Genomic DNA, 15,092 nt, shown 5'->3' with positions numbered 1-15,092 from the left:
CCAGTGCAGAGATTCCCTTGTTCAGAGAGAAAAAAAAGGAAAGAAAAAAAAAAAGAGAGAGAGAGAGAGAAAGAGAAGAACTTAAGCCTGGGATTAAAAAACCCCATCACTAAAATAGTTTGAATAACAAAGTCAACTGCCTGCATGGGGACCTGCTGCATGCCTGTCACATATCGCCGGCCGGGCACGGTCATGTGCTGCTCCAGATAGTTCCTGGCAAAGCTTCTGCTCAGCCCGATAGCCCCGCAGCTGCTGATAGTGCTACGGCTGCAGGAACAGCCACAGCGCTGCGGGACGATGTGGGGGAGCAGCAAATATCCCTTTGGGAGCAGAGGAATGGGTTCTTCTCGGGACCGGAGCCACCTGGCTGCCTCCCGTGGGACGGGGCACCCCAGGGCCTCACTGGGGGATCTGTCCTCACCCCGCAACCTTATCCTTGTGCTGACAGTGCAGCACAAACCTGGGAACACAGAGGTGTGCCATGGAAAGGGATGATAGCACAGATAAGGCCCTGCTGTGTGAGGACAACGACAGGCCCAGATTTATCAGCTGTGTGCTCAGAGCACAGCAGAGACAGAGGCAGTGCCCACGTGTGGGCACCACTGGTGCTGGCTGCTTACAGAAGGGTGTTCTGCATCTTTCTGTAAGAGCCACTCTACACAGCTTCCATCAGCAATGCAAGAAAGAAGCTTAAGGAGAAATAACGCAGCACAGAAAGGTGAGCGGTGAGCTCCAGCCCTGCGCTCGGAGGCGGCCGGGCAGCCCAGCATTCGTCCCCATTGCTGTGATGAGCCCCAGAGTCCCAGCAGCAGATTTTGAGGAGCTTTTAGACATGCAAAGCCAGAGAGCGTGGCCTTTTGTAAACCAGCGAGGAGCGTCCTGCCTCCAAAATAGCACTGAGCATCTTATTACATGTTCAACACTCAAAAGACCTTTTAAAATCGGGCTAAGCTCGCCTGAGTGGTTCCCATTTAATCTCTCCCTCTGGATAAACACTGGGGAACGCACAGATACAGCCGCCCATTTGTTTGCTTGAGTAACATCAGCTGCTCGTGTTTACGTTTGCTTCTTACACGTTAGCAGGTTAAGTAAACCTGGAGCCCCGCGAAATGAAAGTGAAATGGAAGGAATACATGGTACCATTATTTGGCTGAGATTGGCTTTAAAATTAGCAGATCTTAGGCATGAAGATGTCGAATGAGCCCTCAGGGGGAAAAAAAGCCTTCAAACCCCACATCCTACTTTATTTCCAACACTGTACATTACTTCTGACTCATTTTAGTAAGGTAAACCAGTTCAGCTTCCTGTTTCCGATTATGTGTGTATATATTTATACGTTAGTTATATATTTATGTGAGCTATAAAAAAATCTCGTTAGAAACATATATGCATGAATACACATAGATACTTTCTATCAGCTGCGTGATATATATGAATATTCATGTATACACGGACAGATGTGCAGTATAGTTAGCCTGGACAAGAGAAGGCTCTGGGGGGACCTGAGAGCAGCCTGAAGGTCCCTGAGAGAACCTGAAGGGTCCCACAGGAAAGCTGGGGGGGACTTTATAAGGGCATATGGTGACAGGACAAGGGGAAATGGTTTTAAACTGGAAGAGGGGAGATTTAGGTTAGATGTTCAGAAGAAATTCTTTACCATGAGGGTGGTGAGACACTGAACGGGTTGCCCAGCAAGGCTGTGGATGCTCCCACCCTGGAAGCACCCAAAGCCAGGCTGGATGGGGCTGTGAGCAATCTGGCCTAGAGGGAGGTGTTTCTGCCCATAGCAGAGGGTTGGAACAAGATGACCCTAAAGGCCCCCTCCAACCCAAACCATTCTGTGATTCCGTGGTAGCATACATATGTGCACTATATGCCTACATAGGTGCAGGAGCGTGTGCTGCCTGCTGGGTGCTGGGGGCTTTCCCCTCTGCATGCTCCCGCCATGCTGAGCCCACTGAGGTGCCTGCAGGGCTCACGGTGGTTTTGCAGGAGCCCTGTGGTTTGTGGCAGCATTCCCATGTGTGCACTTCTATCAGCCAACCACAAGCACTTCTTCAGTCTCACTCAAACACAGCTATTTATACCTGCATGCTGGACAAGCACTGCCAGCAGCTCTGCATGGGCTTGAATGGAAAAAATATATATATATATACATATAGCCCTTCAGTTGGGGGACTGCTGGCAGGAGTCAGGCTGCCCCAGCCCTGAGCACTGCCATCCTCTCCCACATGGGTGAAGGGGAGGTGCTGTAACCCAACCCACCTCCATCCCTCTCCTCATCCCCACCCCTGCTTGCCATCCCAGCCTCATCCTGCCCAGCCTGCCCAGCCTCCCAGCACCACCAGGATGAAGTACAGAAAAAATAATACATTGAATCCAAATGTTTATACCACTGGCACTGTCTGGGGCATGTGCCTAATAAAGATGAAGAGTATTTTCTTGTAACTGCCTGCTAAATTGCCAGAAATGGCTGCTGAGCAGACTGTGCAGAGGGAGGGAGGGGGGGGGCTGACCTGCTGGGACAGATGGATGGACAGACAGACAGATGCTACGTGTCCTGGTGGCTGCACCGACATGCTTGGGAAAAAAAACCAAAACAACCAAACCAACAAAGCCCATCCTGAGCCATTGCAGCAGAATGGCTGCAGCGAGGCAACCGGGCACTTATTTCTTCAGCACCAGGCTGTGAACGGGGCCCCGGGGGCTGCGGGGCTGCCGGTTGATAAGGAGCAGCTCCCTAATCTCCAACCCCAGCAGCTGGGCGGGCAGCGGTGATAACGCACATGCACACTGTGTCCGGGGCTGCTGTGGGGTTTGTGTAGGCGCAGGGGGGGTGGGATGCAGTGTGCCCACAGCACAGCACCCCGCTGCCACCCCCACTGGGATGCCACACGGTCAGGGCACAGCGCACAGCTGTCATCAGGATGGGCACGGGCAGCCCAGCTTCTGATGGGGGTGTAAAGCCAAAATCGCAATGCTTGGTTAGCATTGCCAAAATAACTCAGATCAGTGAAATGGCAAAAACCAACTGTGGAGCTCACACGCCTGAGAAGAGGAGTTTCTCATCAGCGTGAGGGGCATGGGGACCTGCAGACCCCCCGGAGATGTACAGGAGCCGGGGATGCCCACCTGGCACTGGGACTGTGCCCCAGCACTGGGAGCACCGAGCGCTGCCGCTCTGCACCGCCTCTCCTCAGCTCCTGGGACAACTCCACAGCCCCCGTGTGCCAAACTGCACACACGATAAGCTCTGCTCCAAAGCACATTTTTGTCAGAGGGCAACAAGATAATATCTTAAAATAGCTCTGCGTGACATTTGAGGAGGCTGTGCCACTGCCCTTTCCATGGGCTGCCTTCCCCGCCTGCCCTCCCCAGCTCTGGGCAGGAGCATCCCGTGGGAAGGCTCTGCTCCTACAAGCAGCCACGTGTAACTGCAGAGGCAGCGCTCTCTGTGGTGGGCATCGCGCTCTCCCCGTGGCATGGTGCACTGCGTGGCACTGCAAGACAAAGCCCTGCTTCCACACCCCGGTGTGCCTGCAGTCCCTGTGCCAGCAGTTCCGCGCCCGCTCTGCCCGCGCTGCCTTGGCTCGGGCTGAACAGCATTTGGCCAAAGCCCCGGCAAGGGAACAAAGCAGAGAGCCCCAGCGAAGCGTGGGGGAGCTGGAGGAGGGCCCTGCTCCATGCACAGCCTGTCTCCGGCACCAAAAAAACAACTCTGCATGAAAGTTCAACCTTCCCCTCACCGCCCTCACCTCCTTTTCCCTCTCCCTCTGCCCCCAGCACTGCTCAAGGAGAATGGGTCGTGTTTGCTGGGGTGCACTGGCAGCTGTGTGACACCATCGAGAAGAGTGAGGGGACAATGCCAGCATCCTGCCTTGGACAGGCCAGCTCCAGTGCTCGCTGTGCTGCAGGCGCACAGCCTTAACCCCCGCGGTGCCAGCTGGGCACGGTGCAGCACCACAGGCCCTGAGCTTGCAGCAGGACTGAGAAGAAAATGCTTTAAAAGAATCTCCTGATTTGCTTATGCTTCTGTGCTGCTGCTAGCATGTCATCTTTAAAGGCAGAGTTTCAATTTCTATCTAACCTTTCTTAATGGAAGGTTAGAAATGTCTTCAAAGAAAACGAATATTGCAATGCCCACACAAATTTTCTAACAGGTTTTGAAAGGCCCATGAGAGGAACTGCTTCATGCAGCTCAGAATTTCTGCACTTAGGAAACGAAGCAGCTCGCATATATAGGAAAACATGACCCACACACTGCTGCACTGCAGGCCCAGCTCCTCTTGTAGCAGCCAAACTGCAGCCAACCCACAGCACCCGGTGTTTGAGCGATCCTGGGAGCTCAGCTGAACCCTGACAGGAGCTGTTGGGCTCCTACCCACGGCACAGACACCTCGTGACCTCCCAGCCCCTTCCTTCTGCTGTGCTAGTATCCCCCAAATCCAGCCCTGTCTGTGAGTGCATCCCTGCAGCTCTGTGTCGTTCGTCCCCCCCCCCCCCCAGTGGGTGCCATGCATGGCCTGAGAGCAGCCAGCGGCCACTTGAGCAACAGCACAGGGCTGTATGCAAATGCAGTACTACATCTCAGCAGCCATTAAATGCACACCTGCTCCTGCATCGTTCCATGGTGGGACAGCCCTGTCCTCTAAGACACGCATGGGTGGCTCCTCGAGTTGTGTTTCATGCACCCAAACCAGCCATCTAACCCAGCCTCCCACCAAACCAGCCATAAAACCAACCATCCCGAGTGGCTCCCGGGAACGGCTGCCCAGTGCCCTCCCTGCCGCAGGTGGCCGTGCCTCAGCCGGTCGCCCAGTGACAGCCCAGTCCCTCTGTGGCCTGCCTGCCCCTAGCATGCTGGTGGCGATAAGGCTGGAGGGTGCTTCGTTTGTGCTGCCATCCAAACAAAATAAAGCCTGTCTGCCTCCAATGCATTTTTTTTTGTCTTAATTGTTCTATTTCCCTGCGCCTGTGCACTCCTGGCCACACCGCTCTTGCCAGCAAAGCACAGCACTGATCATCCTCAGATGGTTCACACAGAGGTTTCTGTTTTGTTTTGTTTTAATAAGGATCCAAGATGATAGGGGGAGGGAAAGAACTTTTGTCCTCTGCTTAAAATAATTCAAGAGCTTTCCACTGCCTATGCCAGGCCAGGCCGAAGCAGATATTTGCATAACAAACGAGCTTCTCCTCGCTCTTCAGCCCCAAGCGACTCCTGAGGCTCCTGGGGAGCAGCCTCGCTCCAGCTCCAGCTCCAGCTCCAGCTCCAGCTCCAGCTCCTGCTCCTCCTCCTCCTCCTCCCATCACTGTCCCACAGCTCCATGCAGAAGGAGCTCCGGGTCTGTGCGAGGCAGCCGATGGCTTTCATGGAGCAAACTGGAGAAGGTGGGTGGAAACAAATGCTACCAGAGCCCGAGCGCCTCTCCAGTGGTATCCAAACATTGCATTCTAAGGAAGAAAGGTGCGAGAAAAGGCAGTTATTCATTTTGAAATGAGTTTCCATTGAGATTAGATTCTTTTTTTTTTTTGATTACGTGTCTTTATGGCTACATAATTAAAAACAAGAGTCCATAATTGGGCACACACTATCATCCCTCCACAGACCTCTGGAGCATCTCTGCAGCCCATAGGTAGCCGTTGTTGCAGGGCAGAACGAGGATCCTCCTGGCCATTTTCAACAACGTTTTGAGGCTAAATGTCCCTGCCCTGGGACGGTGTTGTTGTGGGCTTTGGTTCTGATCTGATTGCTCCCACCTGCAGCTCGCTGCCTTGTCTGCTTCCTCCTCCTGCCCAGTGCCAGCTGCTCACAAGCCCTGCCGCATCACAGTGCTGCAATGGCACAGGTATGGGCGAGACGTTAAACCGGTCACCAGTTTAAAAAGAAAAGAAAAAAAAATGGCAACAAAAGCCCAACAAATAGTTGACTCCGTTCCCAGGCAAATAAAAAAGAACAGTTTGGGATCGTCACCAGTGTCCCTTTGTTTACGGAATGCAGCAACAGAATAGACAAGGAAAGAAAAACCCCTCCTGATAGCGACAGCTCAGCGTGGGCGAAGCAGGCTGGGACATGCCCAAGGAAAGGAGGGTCAGGCGGTGCGTATCTGCTGCTGACGGGAAATAAATGTGCCCAAAAGCACTTAAAAGAAAATAAAAAGGACCAGACCTGATTGCAGCAGTTAGAAGTGATATATTCTTGGCATGGAAACAAAAAGCAAATTCATAGCAGGTTTGGAGCTGATCTTACTGGCTTACATGGGATTTTATACTTAGGTAATTCCATTGTTGGCTGGTGATACCTGATTTATGCCTGAATAAGGTCCTGATCCTGCAAACATTTACTTATGTATTTCAGTTTTACCTTTGCCCCAGACGCCCTATTAATTTCACTGCAGTGAGGATAGTGCTTGTTTGCAAAACTGGCGCCTCTGCAAGAAGAAACTCTATGCCATAACGCCTGAGATGAGGAGGAAATTTTGCAGTGAGAAGTGAACTCTCCCAGACCGGGGTCTTCCTGTGGTCTTCCTGTGGCCTCGGGCAGTGACATCCAGAGGCACACAGCTCCTCCAGCCCAGGAGCTTCAGGAGGCAGCAGGGAGAGCCCTCAGCTGAAGCCTGCAGCTGCTCTCAGCTCTGGCAGCCTCTGCAACAAGTGGAGAACCAGGAAGCAGTGTGGCACTACATTCAGTGTGACCCCACCATTTCCCCTGGGCAGACCACCAAGAGGAGCTTCTAAACAGAGTCAAAATCGTATTTATTTGTTGTTTCAGTTTAAGAAAGTGACATATATCATTAAAACCACTGGGTTTACTGTATACCCTCCTTGTCAGGAGAGGGGGCATGCTACAATTCATCCCCCGGGCACCATTCTTTAACAACACAACGACCGAATCTGCTTCAGGGAGACCACAAGACTAAAAACCTGACAGAGGGGAGGAGGAAAAGCTGCGAAGTTGTGGACACACAGACAGAAGACAGCAGCTTCGGCCGCCAGCCCAGCGAGATGCCCCCAGCAGAGCCGTTGCTCACATGTCCATCACATGGGAACGCTCTGCTGCTAAAACCAGCCAAAAGAGAGAGAGAAAAAAAAAAAGGGGGCTGTGTATCTTGGAGCAGCTGCTTTCCTCACTGCTGCTGCCAAGCCTTCCTGAGAGCAGGGCTACTCCTCAGCGCAGGGCAGAATTCATTTGCTCACAATGGAGCCATGGGGCTCTGCGGGCAGCCCGGGCTGTGCACGGCCGGGGGCTGCTGGGGGCTTGGAGCCGGGCCCAGGGGCACTCGAGGCTGTGGGAGGGCTCAGAGCAAAACCCCTCCGGTGCGGATCTGTGCTGCTCCCTGTAGGAGATGCTTGGCCAAGATGCAACAGTTCCCAGCCCACACCCAGCACGAGCTGCCCAGCAAAGCTTGGAAGCCGCTCGTGTGATGTAGGGCACTTCGGCTCCGTGTGAACGCTTCCTCCCTGGCACATCTGTCAAAGAACAGAAGCAGCAAGACACGAGCTGCTATACTTTGATTTCAGCATCTCTACAAGCGAATGGCTTGCTGCCTGCAGGCTGGGGCTGCTGCTCCAGAGCCGGAGCACAGCATGATGTGGGTCCAGAGTTGGGGTGCAGCTCAGGCGGACGCAGCCTGCAGCAAACCTGGGCAGTGCTGCAGCAGAGGGCACAGCCACAGCACTGCTGCAGCACCTCGGCCCTGCGTGCCTTGCACGGCTGCAGGCTGCTCCACGAGCTCTGGTACACTTCCAGAGCAACTCCTGTGAATTTGGCTCGGCTTCTAATGCAGCAGCCTGGAGAAGTGAATATTGCCTCTCTACACCGATTTAATTATATATAAAATTAGAAGGAGGAAGTCTTAGTTAAAATTTCATACTTCTGGAAGACAGCCGGTTCGTTAGCATCACTTTAATGAGGCACTAACCTCACTGTAATGCTTTTATTAATGCTCGTCGCTTATTGAGTGCCAACAGCTTGGCTCCTCTCCGACAGGCCGGCTGGCCCGCACAGTGAATGGTTTAGGGGTCCTTTGATGCAAAATACGAGCGCGTTTCTACCACAGCCACGGGACAAACGACAGTTGGTGAGATGAGACACAGCAAACCCCACCAGATGGTGCCCAGAGTGGGCGATGCAGAGAGAGAGTGAGATTGGGGCAGGCAGAATGGGTCTGGGAGGGAACAAACGAAGGAAGCGGAGGCGATGCTGTCCCACCGACACCATTCCTGTTGGCTGCAGCGGGGTCAGGATGGGGCCAGGCTGGTGAGCAATGACAGCACAGCAAAAACACATCTCACAATGGGCTTTCTTTGGCCAAAGCAACCTCCAACCCCAGGCTCCTGCACTCGGCCCCACCCAGGAGCAGAGCCCACTGCTCGCAGGTAGTGCCCAGGTGCTCCAGGCATACCTTTCAGACACGGACACAAACAGAAGGACAAGGATTACCCCAACAGCTGCCAGGACAACAACCCCACACCTCCTGGGAGCTGAGGTGGCATATGCCATATGTTTCTCCTCCTGTTCCTTCAAGCTCTCTGAATAGAGGGATTAGAAATTATCCATTGCAGCCTAAAACAGCAGAGCCAAGTGTGGGCTGATATTCCAGCACAGAGCTTACCATGGCAGCAGAAAGCAGGTGGGTGCTGCACGCACACCAAAAAGTGGGGCACGGGTTGGCTCTGGTTTCCCACCAGGAATGGCTGTGGAGGTACCAGGAGAGTCCTCAGCAAAGGATCCAGCTCCACTGATATCACACTCTCGATATTTCCTGCAACTGAAATAGAGCATTCCAGGTCAACAACAAAAAGAGGGAAAAAAGATTATGCAGAGCAAGGGGGAGGAAGGCAGTCGGCCGCCTGGGCAGAGTGATGGGATGGGGCCAGCTGGATGAGAAATAGGGCAGAGGCTGGAAAAGCAGGGAGAAACCCCCCCGCCCTCATTGCCTTCTACCAAATCTGCAGAGCAGCAGCACCAAACCACACAGTCACTGAGCTGGAAAATCCTCAACATTGTTTTCTCCACCTAATCTGACAAGATTCAAAGCCAAACATGGGCATTTCGTGGGGCGCCGATGTGCTTTTTTCCCTGTGAAAGTTTCTCTGGGTTTCTGTAGGAACCAACCTGGTTCTTGTGAAGAAAATAATCACAGAAGAGAAAAGAAAGAGGATATTTTCCAGCAAAACTAGTGAAATGCAGCAGTTCCTGAAGTGACTGCTATGGCTAACTGGGAAAGTGGTAAAACAAAGTTGTTCTGCCAAGTATATTTTTTTTGCCAAAATGTGGGAGTTTTTTGGTGGAATTAAGAGCCTGCAGGGCTGCTCGGGCCCAGGTGTGGCTGTTGTGCAGGCTGGGCTGCCAGCATGCAAGCACAGCTCGCTCATTACAGTGGCTTTAGCAGCAAAAAACTCCAAACTTGATATTTTAAATGGGATTGTATTGAGGGCATAGGGCGGAAGCACATCGTCCTGGTCAGAAGCAGGAAGACTCGTTAAGAGCTCAGTGCAGCTGTAAACAAGATGCACGTTGTCAGGGTTCATCACCCCGGCAGGGATAACTGCTTTCAAGTTTAATCAAGGTAGAAGGGGGAGTTTGGGAAGCATCACATCCGTGGCACACGTCCCTGCTTTGTCACATCGCACTGAACAGCCGATAAAAGGCCCCTTTGAAGAGGAGCCAAGTTCCTCCTTGCTCTACTACAGCACTATTGTATTGGGTCCGCTGAGCTGGGTTTCCAGTTGTGCAAAGGATTTGTGAGAGGCAGAGAAGAGTGAGAGTGTACAGAGCACGTTGTGGCTCAAAGAGAACAAGAGTAGAGCTGCCATTAATTACTGCGCTTTACTTCTGGATTTTTTACTTTGGCGGTGGGACAGGCAGCACCGTGCTGGTAGAATGCTGGCCCTACGTTATGAGCAGGCTGGCCTTCTGCATACAGTTGGTTTCATATCGTTAGATATTCAAAACCCACACACCACATCCCCAAAATCACAAGATCTGTAAGCAAATCATGAGATTAAAAAAGCGAATAGTAACAAAGGGCTGCCTTTTGTCTCTTAGCTGAGCTGTTAGCCTGCCAACCTGATCTCAATAGGGACTTGGGTAAAGGAAAATAAAAAAGGGAAGGTGAGGCTTTCCCATGGTTACACCAGGAGTTTAGTTTCCCAGAAAAGCGAATCTGTAATTCATCTGTAACGTAATGAGATCATTTCCATCTGATGAAGCCTAAGTTTATACTCAGAAAGCTAAAAAGAAAAAAAAAATCCAGCATCTAAAAGCATATGAGCCAGCCAATGGGCACTGGGATGTGTGTATGCCCAATCAGAGCACACAAAGAACATGCTCTTTCCCTCACAGCTAGGGGACGATGGCCCTGGTTTTCTTAGCAGCATTCACCCTGCGGTGGGTAGTGGTGGTGTGAAGTGGAGATGCTCGTGATACGGAGTGCCTGCAGCCTCCTGGGGTAACTCGGGGCCACGGCCTGATTCCTTTTTCTGTGCTGGGTGTAGTGCTGTGGTAAGAATGGCCCAGAAGTTTCTCTTAAAAGCCTGTGGCCATTCCTCTGTCTTGGGTTTATCAAGCATGACCTCGACCACTATATGTCAGCCTGCCCTTGGGAAGGAGCTTGCCTGGCTGCTCCCTCTGTGAGGAGCTGGGGGCAAGCAGGGTGCTTTGGCATGGCATTAGCATGGGCTAATTAATGGCAGTCACACCCTCGTGCTCCTGCCAGCAGCCCCACCCCGGAGCACCACGGCTCTGCCCCCCAGCCGTGCTGCCTTTGTCCGGCTCCCTGCAGGTGTTTGTGCTCGGCTGGGCTCTGCTGCTTGGACAAGCCGGCCACAACGGCTGAGCGTCGTTGCTATTTGTTCTCAGCCCTGCTTTGGCTTTGTTGCCATGACCAGGTGAGTATGCAGGAGGTTGGTTCTCCCACTTACCTTCTACCGGAAGGAGACTTCAAATATTTGCTTTCAGAAATATTAGCAACAGCTCCTCTACAATTAACAGCATCAACTGAAATGCTCAGAAGGGGTGGGGGAGTCCTTTGTCCGTCTCCCTGCTAAACACCCATCCTTTGAGCATGGATGCTGTGCTTGGGATCAGTTCAGGGAAGGGTTTCTCTCTACACAGCAAAGGCTGAACCGAGACCTTCACTGTATGGGCTCCACAGCCTGCTGGGTAGCTCTGTCTGTGACTGCCATCAGCCTACTGCAACCTACCATTGGGAACTGGCTATAGCAGGGGGTTGGACAAGATGATCTCCAGAGGTCCCTTCCAAACTCTGCAGTTCTGTGACTCTGTGTTCACCTGAGGCCTCCAAAGGTGGTCTAAATCCCAGATGAGTTTCCACTCCCTCAGAACACACAGACCTAATGGCCGTATTTCAAAAGCAGACTAAGAATTTTGGAGACAAACTCCGTTGCTGAGATGTGCTCTGAGAGCCTCACTGTGCTGCCAGGAGATGGGCTTTCCTCCAGGCACAAATCATTGCTCACTGCTGCAAAAGGGATCCACAGTCACAGCAACTCAGCACGAGCTCTGCAAAAAGGGAGAAGCGACCCAAACCAAGGGGTGTTTGGTACTGGGCAGCACATCCCGAGAGCTGCTGGAGAAATGCCACTGCCTGCAGGGTGAAACGCTGTGCAGCATCAGGACAGCAGAGGATGGGGCAATCCAGGCAGGAAATCCAGAGGTGGACTCTGGTCGGTGGCTCTGGGCAAGAGCAATGTCTTCCCCAGCTCTCACTTCATCATCACCTCTCCCGACTGACCGACTCAGTGTTATTGATCTGTAATGCAATCAGATCCACATACCGCACAGCACGCGAGTTGTTGCTAAGCCCCTTTTATTCTCCATCCTGCCTGGGCAGAGAGCATGCTTTTGGCTTTACGTATGCTGTAGTTTCTCTCTTTTGGTTCTTTATTTTGTTCTTTTTTTTTTCCCCATCTCTTGTAAAGACTTTGCTATGTCAAAATCTGTCAAACAACTCCTCGTGCCATGTTTTTACAAGAATCCTACTTGCTGAACGGTGCCAAACACCCTTTTAAACAATACTCAGTGAAGTATTGCGTTGCTGTGCTCTCTCTTGCATGCCATATTTAGACAAAAGTCAGGGAATTCCCTGGCCTAAACGAGGGCTTGAATGAACCCATTCTTTTCCCACCTCAACTAAAACTGTACGTGTTCACACCAGGCAGGCCTTCTTCTCAGCTTTATTATTCATTGATTCCACACTTTATCTGTCTAGAAATCAGAAAGGAACAAAAACAAAACCCAACAGAAAAGGAAACGAATGGAGTGAACGTGGCCGCAGACACGCTGGGTCCTGCTGGGTGCATTCCCACCTCAGGCAGCAGCAGCACCGCACCCCACGCTGACACCCAACCATAGCGCACACGAGAGGCAGATCACAGCCAAATAGGGCTCTTATTGCTCGGGCCCAGCGCAAATAAGCAACAAGGTTACGGCCTAACACCAATAGAGATTTTTGTGGGGGTGCTGGCAGGGCACCAGGACCCTGTTAGCCACCCCAGTGTTATGGACAGAGCCCCCAGCACGTGGGGCACATCGTGTGCTGCCCTGTGAGCGGCAGCCCGGCGAGCTCTGTGCTCCCTGCATACGCTGCCCTGCACGTCCATCCATTCAGGGCAGCGAAAGCCAGAGTGCAGCAGCTCCTACTGACGCTGCAAAAGTCAATGGGGCTGCAGATCTTTCTGGAGCGGCTATTGAAGCTCCGCATTCCAGAGCGCTATGCTAATCGCTTGTAGCCAGCCCTCCAACATCAGTGCAGTCAGTAACGTTTAAACTCTTTGCCATACTTTTGTCCACAGTGCGTGGGCCCCCCAGATTTTATGACATGTGGCTCTCCCACTTGCTGCCAAGTCCTGTGGGATGTCAGCCCACGGGGCCCAAGCAGATGCCTTCCACGCATGAAATCTGTTGCAAAAGCATCAGATAAAGGCCTATCTTCCCCTCTGCTCTGTTCCATAAAGCACTAAAAAAATGCTCATTATTCTGCCCCAAGAACCGACTTGGAAGGAAATCTGAAGCCTGAAACTGAGCATTGACAACCACAGCGTGCACAGCCTGAAACACAAGGTGAAATACTCTGACAAAGGAAGCATTAAATGTTTTATATACAGACATACATATATAAAATCCATTACAGCCATCTCAGTTGTATCCATGCTGCTGACCTTCCTGCAGACAGGATGCCAACAGCACCCGCCTTTAACTGCTGTCATTTAATTCCTTCAGTGCGGCTTGAGACAACATAATAACTGAGACATCACTCATGCCCTGAGCAGCCCGGTGCTCCTGGTGTTGTTGCCACTGCGGGGAGCACTCTGCGGACAGCAGTAGAGGAAAGGAATGATATGGACAGAGCTGTAGTGCTACAAAATGCACCCTTAGGATCAGATGCTCAAAAGCACTCCATTCCCATTTAGGAACTGAAATGAAGCTGGCAGGATTTCAGAAGTGCTCAGCATCTATCAGCTCCTACTGAGAACATGCTGAGCTCTTCTTAAAATTGTTGGAGAAAAACAATTCAAAGATAAGAGCCAGCTTCTGGTTTGCAATTAACATCATTGTATGGATCTTCCCAGCACTTTGGCAGGAGCAAGAATAGCTGCCGTCACAGGAGATATTCTGTATGAATTCATGTCTGAAAGCATGCAGGCAGGTCTGTGAGCAGTCACCCCACTGCCTGCCTCCCTGTGAGAGCTGCACACCCTAAGGAGAAATTCCCACTCTGTGTTAGAATGATGCCTTGTACGGCACTCAGCAAGAGGGGATCTGCTCCTGATCATACCGGGAGCGATCGCATCAGTAGAGACCAGAAAGAGCAGGATGAGCACGTAACACACTGAGCTGCAGTCCAGAGAAAACATCTGGAGAAACACACTGCTTAAGTCCTAACTGACATCAGCTTTTGACTTACAATTAGTAGCAATATTATACATTGGTTGGTATGTTTTGCCCTTGGAAAGCTCTGTCCCACAAACGCACAGATGCCTTCTGGCAGTGGTGACAAAAGCAGCGTTCTCACGCGGTCTACACGAGATGCTGTGCCTCAGTCAGAACTGCCGGGTAACACCCAGCTCTGGGACTACACATTTTGTTCTCTTGCACCTAAGGAAAAGTCTTGTTTATTCTCAATAATGGGTCCAAATCACATTTGTTGAAGGTGGGGACAGATGGACGGATCCCAGAGGAGATGTGCCCCTTTGCAAGGCAGATAAAACATATCACAGCCATGCATCACAAACCTCACAAACTCGGGCTGCTTTGATTTACTTCCCAACATCTAGAAAGGAAAGCAGAATGACAGCAAAATGCATAATGCTGTTTTCCATTCTGACCAAAAACATACATGAATTTAGGATGTCATTCCTCAAATGTACCGATTCTGCACAGTTCATTATGCCCATCTATCACAGCTCATTTTTTACAGCTGTAGCAGAGATGCTGAGTCAGGGTCTGAAGCAGTGATGGAGCAGCTGGTGGGAAGGCAGGGCCAACCCAGGGGAGCCCAGGTGTAAACAATGCATCTGAGTGATTGGAAGGGCTGCAGCCAGGATCCACCCCTTCCAGCCCTCATTTAAGGGCTGGCAGTGGAAGTGTGGGCATCTCTCTTTAGAGGTCCTTGCTTATCTGGGTCTTCTGAAGGTAAGCAGTTTTCCTTCTTTTGTTTCTGTATCTATAGTAGTTGTATTTGGGCTTGTCCCCATTTGCTGCAGCCTAGGATTGTGCCACTTTGCTATCATTGCTGTACTTTCCATCACATTATAGCATTACAACAGCTAATTAACTTTGTAGGCAATGATTTGCCCAGCAGGCACCACCCATGGGGGTACACTCTATTCCCAGGAGGAAGGCTGCATTCTCTGTCTCTTCAGAACAGATTACAGTAATAGGCCCCAGGAATGGGAAAACAATTGCTTGCCATGCTTTGGCCAAGGAGCAGTGCTGTCCTTCCTCTCCTGAATTTCCTTTTTATAGGACATGACAGTCTGAGAAGACTGATTCCTCCAAGAAGTGGAGAAGCCTCCATGCCAGTGAGCAATGTGTATTTGATCCAAGTGCTGTCTCCCAGAGAGCAGAG

The 15,092-nt window shown here is 51.6% G+C and overlaps 1 long non-coding RNA gene across 32 annotated transcripts in view; it reads right to left on the bottom strand.

The window, feature by feature from the left end:
• LOC419322 overlaps nt 1–15,092 on the bottom strand; it is an 83,370-nt gene that overhangs the window by 13,200 nt on the left and 55,078 nt on the right. For 29 of the 32 annotated variants that reach the window (XR_006931944.1, XR_006931930.1, XR_006931931.1 and 26 more), the window contains 2 exons: nt 8,613–8,768; nt 5,047–5,451 (listed from right to left, as the gene is read on the bottom strand). This is a non-coding gene — a long non-coding RNA (uncharacterized LOC419322). Of the gene's footprint in view, nt 1–5,046; nt 5,452–5,607; nt 8,530–8,612; nt 8,769–15,092 lie in introns of those variants that run through there. The other 3 variants (XR_005841332.2, XR_005841325.2, XR_005841333.2) reach the window with 2 other exon arrangements.

Source organism: Gallus gallus, chromosome 20 (assembly GCF_016699485.2).
Source record: "Gallus gallus isolate bGalGal1 chromosome 20, bGalGal1.mat.broiler.GRCg7b, whole genome shotgun sequence".
Taxonomy (NCBI): domain Eukaryota; kingdom Metazoa; phylum Chordata; class Aves; order Galliformes; family Phasianidae; genus Gallus; species Gallus gallus.
This window is presented reverse-complemented; position numbering and strand designations above follow the sequence as displayed.